We start from the raw sequence: 7,009 nt of genomic DNA, 5'->3' as shown, positions 1-7,009 counted from the left end.
ATGGTTGACAGTGATAGTGCTGGTGGTTGTGATGACAGAGCTGGTTAGCAGTGATGAAGTGGCGTGGGGGTGGAGAGTGGGTGGGGTGGGTGGGGGGTGGTTGTGGATATAGTGGTGGTAAAGATCATTCGTACCAAAATACCTCTTAATGATATTAAGACTTTGTTCGAGATCTTAATGAATAAGACCTATTCAGACCAAATAAATGATTAGATCTTAATGTAAATAAATGTACTTAATGGCCATGTAAGATGATATTTCTGAAATCATTTGAGAAAATTAAACAAAAAAAGAATTGGAGGAAACAAGTCAACTTCCATGGAGAAGGTCGTGAGACGCTCTAATAATTGAGGCAGACATAAGAGAATTACGGAACCTTTTCTCTTATTGGGGGAATTTTCTCTCTAATAACATTTCCCCACAGAATCAAAAGGAATCTCTTCCCTGTCTTTGGGTTTTGTAGTTAGTTCAGCTTCTCCTCCCCACAGACTCCTTTTATATTTTTCCCATCACCCAATTCTTGTATATAATTCAAAATTGATTACAGAAAATTGAATACTCACTAGGGAAATTTTTATGTAATGGCTGAGTCAGAAAAGTTTGGTGGTGGTAATGGAGGGTGTTTTCTCATAAGGAGGAAACGGGTTGATTCTGCTGATTCAAATCCTTCTTCTACTTCTCATCAATTAGCTAAAGCTTTAACTATTCCTCACCTTATTGCCATTGGTATATTATGCATTTACTTCTCCTTTTTGGACTTGGTTTTTACCCTTTTATTTATGGAATTTGTCTAACTGGGCCTTGCTAATTCTTTTTTTGCTGCTCATGAAATATTCAACTAAGAAAGCTATGTTTTACCATTCCTTTTTATACTCATAACTGGGATTTTCTACCTACTACTTTAACTAGTAACTTATCAAGGAATCTCCAGTCCATTTCGAAGTCATGTCAACTTGGATTTTTAAAGTTGAAATAGATCTTGACATTATCAACCCACAATTATTTTGTAATTGCTAGAGACTACTATCATCTGTTAATTCAATATTCCTAGTGAGTTGAGAATCGCGATCAGCTGTTGATAAAATCTATAAAATCACGAGTTGAAACACTAACTTGACCATCTGAATCATTATTATTCTGTTTAACATTTATGATGCAATAAGCCTATGAAAAATGTGAGCCCAAAAATCTTTTTGTACTAATATTACTATTTCAGTTCTTTCAAACTTTCTGTCACTACAGAGGAAAAATTATCTGAAAGGTCTAACTGAGCTAATTATGTTTTAGATTAGTTAACAAATTGTGAACTTTTTCCCTTCCATGAACCAAAGCAATCCACCTATTAGGTGATATATGTTCGAAGCCCGCGTTTCTTTTTAAATTTTATGGTTCTGATTGCTGAAAGGAGTAATCTATGCAATTTACATTTTAGATTGGAAGTTTCCAAATGTGGAGAGTGTATGTGTTAATTCATTAGCTTAATTAGTTTTGTGACTTGTGGGCTGAATTTTTGAAGGTGTTGGTTCCACAATTGGGGCTGGGGTTTATATTCTGGTTGGAACAGTTGCAAGAGAGCACTCAGATCCTGCCCTCACCTTTTCCTCTTTGATAGCTGGAATAGCAGCTGCTCTTTCAGCCTTTTGCTACGCTGAGCTAGCAAGTCGTTGTCCATCTGCTGGGAGTGCCTATCACTACTCTTACATACGTGTTGGAGAAGGGTAATGCCAAAGTTTTTGGTACCTCTTATATTGTGATAGCATAATAAAGTTTCTAATTTGTCTATTTTGGCTTTTCTCTTCCTAGATTATATATGATACAATTCATATCTTGCTTTTATGTTTACTGTAAATAATTTTTTCTTTTGATAAATTTTGAGGGTCAGATATGGTTGTGACAGAAATTTACTCTCACGATGTCTCTCAGTGTTGCTTGGCTGATCGGATGGGCTCTGATATTGGAATATACGATTGGAGGTTCTGCAGTTGCTCGTGGCATATCTCCAAATCTGGTCTAGTGTTATAATTTCTTTGATATTTTCCCCTATTACTCCACTTTATCTAGCATTCCAAACATATATACAATTCTACCTTCAGAAGGTGATTGCGTTGTTGCTTTTTGTAAACTTTTTGCACCCTTTCGGCTAAGTATTTTCGCGGACATATAAAAGTGGACGTTTGAACACTGATGTGGGGATGGTTATGATATTCTGATCATTAAAGAGGCAGAAAAGTGTAAAGTGACCTTTTTAAGTATGGATGGTTAGAAGAAATCTGTATATTCCAATATGAAAGCTGATTATTGCTTTTTTCTTCATATCTTACTTTTGTTGTTCTGATATTGACATTTGGTAATGCTTTGTCTCCATAATTAACCCTATGGGAAAGGAAAACATTGGCAGAAATAAAAAAGACTTATATCCAGTTTAATAGGCCTTTTAAATGCACTTTTTGCATTTTTACTGGAAGCATTAGACACTGATGCTTGCGTCAGGCTAGATTGCCTACATCACACCCATTTGGGTGCGACCCTTCTCCCGACTTTGCGTGAACGTGAGATGCTTTGTGCACCCAGCTGCTTTTTTTTTACTGGAAGAATTGTTTCCATTCTAGTAATATCTTTTTATTTGGGGCTTAGTGCTTTCTCTATTCCGGCGATTTGTGGAAGTAGCATGGTAACAACTGCCTTACAGGAAAAGTAAATAGTGATGCAAGTCATCTGAGATCCTCGTGTTGTCTAGTTGTTTTTTCTGCTGATTTTCAAGTCATTGTTACCGCATTTCTGTTTACAAGCAAAATCTGATTGTCTGGGTACTTAATTTTTTGGGTGTTCATAGTTTCTTCTAATTATAATAGGGATCACTATTTTTCCTGTTATATAACTGCATGTTCTGTTTTTATTTTGTCCATTTTTCCTTGTTTTTTTAAAAAGATCTGATGCCAATTACGAAGAATCAAATTGTTTAGTTTTTCTCTCTCTCCAAGCCAAAAGAAAATCAAAGGAAGATAATCAAACATCAATTCTTTATTTTTGTTTTTTTATGAAGAACTTCATGCTCAATCTATCTCTTGGATTATCACCTTATCAACAAAAAAAAAAAGAATCTATCTCTTGGATTATCATAAGATCTGAGTTCTCGTCTGTCAGTTTACTTTTATTCCCCTTATCAATCCACAGGCTACACTTTTTGGAGGTCCAAATAGTCTGCCAGCTTTCTTGGCTCGTCACACAATCCCAGGACTGGACGTTGTGGTGGACCCATGTGCAGCAATTTTAGTTTTTGTTGTTACTGGACTTTTGTGTGTGGGGATCAAGGAGGTATTGTCCATGTAATATCAAGTTCCTCTCTTTTTTTTTTTTTTTATAGAGTTTCTTCCTTAATTTATGCTAATTTAATCATATTTTGAAGGGTACGGTGGTACAAGGATTTGTCACTACAGCAAATGTATGTGCCATGATTTTTATCATTGTTGCTGGTGGATATCTAGGTTTCAAAGCTGGATGGCCAGGCTATGTGCTACCTGTCAGGTAATTGACTGTCCTATACAAGCATTCTTCCATAATTTCTTCACTAATTCTATGTTTTCTTCAATTGACAAATATTTCCCTTATGGGGTTGATGGTATGCTTGCTGGGGCTTCAACGTCTTCTTTGCCTTCATTGGGTTTGATTCAGTTGCTAGTACTGCTGAGGAGGTACCACTAAATCCTTAGGGGTCATTTGGTTCAAAAACAAGTTATATAGGGATTAACAATGCAGGGATTAGTTATGCAGTGAGTGTAATTGCTGGGATTATTTTTTATCGGATGTTTGGTTGGTTGTATTAAATTGGCATATACATGGTATATTTAAAACTATGTATTCACTTTCTAAACTAGATAAAAGGAATTGACTGTTATGCCCTTCATTCGTTGATTTAGATACATATTATTTTCCTTTGCAAAGTACCATTTGAGGTTAAGTAGCTTTGTACCAGCTGAGAGGAGCGATGTGAAATTGTTGGCTAAAGAAGTTTCCTTTATAGTTTAATGACTTTGTTATTGTAGTTCTTAAACTTTGATATTATGTATCTTGTTATTAAGCTAGGAAAGAAAAAATATGGAGATGAGAAAAAGTGAAAGAATTGCATTTCCCGGTTGCTAACAAATCGATTACATCAATTCCATGTAAATACATCACATATTATATTGGAGTGAAGATTAACAAAAATCGAATGACGCATAAGAAAATCACAAAAAAATGCACCGGAAAAGGAATATAATTGCAGCAACTATGCAAATAAAAGAATCTGTAACTTTCAAAATTCAAGCTTAAAACCTGACATCAGAGGATTAAATTGCACAGCTTTGCGGAAGCTTTCTTAATTACTTAGACGCCATAGCTTGTTCGTCTCTTTACTTTGAAATCTTTGCTTGTTCATAGCCAGAGATGGAGAATCTTTTCTATTGGATAGGGTACTTTTCATCATTCAGATAGGCATGGGGGTTGGGAAAGGTTTTTCAAAAGGGTAGTTTTGTAATTTTCAAATCTTTATCCATGTATTGTTAATCATGGTATTGTTATTCCATGTTGGTCTAGGTATAAAATTATGCTGAATTTGGTGTACAAAATAATACATGGGTTAACTATCCGGGATTTGGCAATCACAACCAAACATTGTATAACTTAATACATAGTTTTATACCACGATTTTTTTTTTGCAGCATACCAAACGAGCTCTTAGTGTTATGTGTCTCTTAAGAGCTATTATTAATGTAGAGGATTCTTGAACTAAATCGTATAAGTTGTTTTATTTATTAAAATTCACTTGGAACAGGTGAAGAATCCTCAACGTGACCTGCCAATGGGGATTGGTTTTGCATTATCGATATGTTGTTCTCTCTACATGTTAGTCTCTGCAGTCATTGTTGGTTTGGTACCCTATTATGCCATGGATCCCGACACACCAATCTCCTCTGCATTCTCTAGCCATGGAATTAAGTGGGCAGCGTGAGTAAATGATTTTGGCTTATAACATCGCATTTAACCATTCCTTAATTACGGGTTGTATGAGGTGAATTCTGCTCTTTTGCTTTTGTTTATCTTAATAGTCTTTTGTCTGGTTCTCACTACAGATATATAATAACAGTAGGAGCTTGTACTGCTCTTTGCTCAAAGTTGATGGGCTCACTTTTGCCTCAGGTAACAAGAGTGGACCAGTAGTTTTTAACTAGCTAGAGGATATGCTGGACGCCAATTTATGCTTGTATTTCCAGTGTTCTTAATTTAGAAAAACATTTGTTGAAAGCTTTCTTCGTTTTCGTTTGCTGAGAACGTCAATTTGGTCTCCTTTAATTCTAGCATTGGTACTACAGTCAATGATTGAAGCATGTAACTGGAAAACTGTGGCATGGGATTTGTTACCACTTTGAGGTTTCACATAATAAGATAAGGCTTGATTATTGCAGATGGCCCTCTTATAGATCCTTGGATATGTTATATGATACAAGCCGAGTTGCGTCAAGGACATTTAGAGAATCGTCCCGGGAATTCCAAGTGTGGATGATAGCATGAGAGGACGGATTGGAGATGGATGAGCATCAAAGTGGCCCAAACGAGTAAAGGAAGGCTATGCTTGCAAAAGAGGCTACGTCATTAATTCAAGACTTTCATCTCCAAAGGAATACTAGCCAAACAAGGCCCTTGTCTCATTAAGGGTAGTTATGTAATAGTGTAGTTGTCTTCCTTGTTTTCTTAGTATAAATAGTAGGCTAAACATTTCAGTACTTAGCTTTGGATGAATTAATGAATATTTTGAGTGTTTTAGGGTTATCTCTAGAGAGAGAAACTTGTGAGAGGCCTTTGGTAGGTTCTTGTTGATTATTGTTTGTTGAAAGGATTGGTTGCTTGAGAATTCAATTCCCTTAAGGTCATCCTAAGAGATTAGGTGTTTAGTTGTATTCAATTTGGAGGTCTTAACTAATCTAAAGTTTTGGTTGCCAAATTGGGTCTTCTTTTGTGTCAATGTATCTATCTTTACTTTCCTTGTTAATTTCTTGTTTTCACGTTTCCGTTATTGTATCAATTGGTATCAGAGCCACATATAGGTTTTCCCTAGCAAATCTAATCTTGGGTTTTGATTCTACAAAAAATAAATAAAAAATCTATCCAAAAATTTGAAAATTCCAAAAATTGTTTCAAATCCTTGTTTTGTTGTTGATTTTAGTGTTAGATTTGAATTTCTTAGTGTTTAAGGCTTCAAATCTTGAGTTTCGCGTCATTTGGAGTGGTTTTGAGTTTTTCACCATTGTTGAGTTAAGAACTTGAAGATCTTGAAGAACTTGAGTTGAGTTTTGGTGATTTGGGTGAAATTGAAACTTGAAACCTATTGGGCTTTGTTCTACAAGTGAAGGGGAGTCTTGATCTGAAAATTGGAGGAAAAACAAGTTAATTTGAAGGTGGTTGAAATTTTGAAATTCTTGGTGTTCTTGAAGACCTTCAAATCTTCATAATGAAGAAGACTCTCCAAAGGGCCATTTGATCCAAATTTTTTAGGTCAAGTTTGGGGAAAAGTGTTTTCCTACCCCAAAGGGGTAAATACAAGGTTGTGTGGGCCCGTACGAATCAACAAATCCAAAGAATTGGTCCAAAATTCGAGGAAGAACACGTATACGAAGAATTCCTTGAAGCGAAATACGGTCACAAAATACTGGCAATATTTTGAAATACTGACCATATCTCTCGTTCGTATAAAGTGCCAAGGAAATTTTGAGCTACTGTTTTGGGAACATTCTAAAATACGGTTTGAAATACTGACCGTATATAGAAATACGGCCAGTATAAGTGACAAGATGCTGACTATATAAAGGGAGGTCCAATCGTATAAGGTTGATCGTTTAAAGAGAAGGTTGACCGTATAATTGAAGGTACCAACCGTATTCCAAGGTTACAGACCGTATTTGAAGAAATACTGGTCATACTTCATCTTGTCTCAACCGTATAAAGGTGTCAAAAATTGGGAGCTCACTGTTTT

General features: G+C 35.7%; 1 pseudogene; it reads left to right on the top strand.

Annotated features, from left to right (window-relative positions):
• Positions 1-261: 261 nt before the first annotated feature.
• On the top strand, positions 262-5,302 carry LOC132626575 (cationic amino acid transporter 2, vacuolar-like; annotated as a pseudogene).
• The last annotated feature ends 1,707 nt before the right edge of the window (positions 5,303-7,009 follow it).

This window comes from Lycium barbarum, chromosome 2 (genome assembly GCF_019175385.1).
Source record: "Lycium barbarum isolate Lr01 chromosome 2, ASM1917538v2, whole genome shotgun sequence".
NCBI lineage: Eukaryota > Viridiplantae > Streptophyta > Magnoliopsida > Solanales > Solanaceae > Lycium > Lycium barbarum.
The sequence above is the reverse complement of the archived record's forward strand: the minus strand, read 5'-3'. Positions and strand labels throughout refer to the sequence as shown.